The 1,755-nt window shown below is 41.6% G+C and overlaps 1 pseudogene; it reads right to left on the bottom strand.

Moving 5' to 3' along the window:
- Nucleotides 1-802: 802 nt before the first annotated feature.
- On the bottom strand, nt 803-1,548 carry LOC125360871 (annotated as a pseudogene).
- Between the last annotated feature and the right edge of the window lie 207 nt (nt 1,549-1,755).

Here is a 1,755-nt window from a genome sequence, read left to right as displayed (position 1 = left end):
ATTTTGTTTTTACATTTTTGGATTTATAAAAGAAAGAATACTCTTCTCATAAAACTGTATAATTTATGTTAATTTATCATATGCTTTATTATTACCTTTAATTAATTAATAAGTACCTTGAAATTTCTGTTTTAATTCTAATACAAGAGGTGATTAATAAAAACTCATAAACAAAAGCTCTCTGGTACCCTTAGTAACTTTCAAGTGTGTATGGAGTACTCAGAAAAAAGGACTATGAACTCTTCTCATTGACCAGTCAGTCCATAACTCAATGTTTTCCCTTCTTTTTCTCAGCATTCTATTTCTCTAAAGTTTGTGGTCGCTTCTAACAAACAGCTTGGATGATGCTATAATAAGATCAATTGTGATGGGTATGTTATCTGGGTATGAGAAGGTAAATTGTATTCACATAGTCTCACACTATTGACACAGATAAATTACTCTATTCAAGACACTTCTAGGTTTATTCTTTCCTTAATTTTTTTTTGATGATACTGGGGTTTGAACTCAGGGCCTTGTACTTGCTGGGCCAGAGCTTTACCACTTGAGTCATGCCTCAGACCCTGCTTTTTGTTGTTGCCTTTTTTTCTTGCTTGTTTTCTGAATTATTTTGGAGATGAAGTCTCACAGATTTTTCTGGCCTCTGATTATTATCCTCTGGATTTCAGCTTCCTGGGTAGTGAGGATTAGAGGTCACCAATGCCTGGCTAGCTCACACTTCCTTATGGCCTTTCCTGATTTTTGCTGTTTCCTTTTTTTTTTTTTCAGGCTTGATTTACTTTATTGTTCTTGTATAAAAATCCTATGTTGTAGCCACAGCTAGAGCCTGGGTCCTCTGCATGGAGACCCTGGTGTGGGTTTTCACAAGATGGTCAGTGAATTCCTGATAAGGAGATTTGGTGAACATCATCTCTTTCCAGAGATCAGGGGTCAGGTAACTGTAGGTCTTGAAGATGGCATCAAAAGTGGCCTTGGCAAAGTTGCCCAATGGAGCAGTACAGCCTCTGGCTGAGGTGTAGCAGTCATCAATACTAGCCATCATCAACAGCTTCTTGGGGACAGGAGCTGAAACAATCCCAGTGCTTCTGGGTGCCGGGATGAGGCGCAGCAGCACAGATCCACAGCGGCCTGTCACCTTGCACTGTACGGTGTGAGGCTCGCCAATCTTGTTCCCCAGTAGCCTCTCCGCACAGTGACAATGGATAACTTCGCCAGGATGATGAGTCCTCGGATGGCAGTGAAAACCTCCTTGGAGCACTTGACACCCAAACCCACATGGCCATTGTAGTCACCAATGGCTACAAATGCCTTGAACTTGATGCGTTGGCCAGGTAGGGTCTGCATCTGCATGGGCATGATCTTCAACACCTCGTCCTTGAGTGATGCCCCCAGGAAAAAGTCAATAATCTCAGACTCCTTGATGGGCAGGGAGAAAAGATAGATTTCCTCCAATTCTTGATCTTCAAGTCCTTAACCAGGCGGCCTAGTTTGGTGATGGGGATCCATTCCTGGTCTTCGGCCTCCCACTGCACCAGCGTCATCCACCATTTGGTGTTTTCCCGAGAAGAAGAAGCTCCTGTTTCCTTTTTTATCTTTAAGTCTATGGACAACTAATTAGCAGTATTTCCTATTGAAATGATGAAAGAACAATACAACGTCCTATGTGCTTGGATTCCAATTCTCTATGCTTAGGTTAATTCCTTGAGGTCACATCCAGACTACTTATTGTATTTATAGTCATTTGAGGCCCTGTCT

Source organism: Perognathus longimembris, chromosome 12 (genome assembly GCF_023159225.1).
Source record: "Perognathus longimembris pacificus isolate PPM17 chromosome 12, ASM2315922v1, whole genome shotgun sequence".
In the NCBI taxonomy this organism is placed as follows: domain Eukaryota; kingdom Metazoa; phylum Chordata; class Mammalia; order Rodentia; family Heteromyidae; genus Perognathus; species Perognathus longimembris.
Note: the sequence above shows the minus strand (reverse complement) of the source record. Positions and strands in the feature narration are given on the sequence as shown.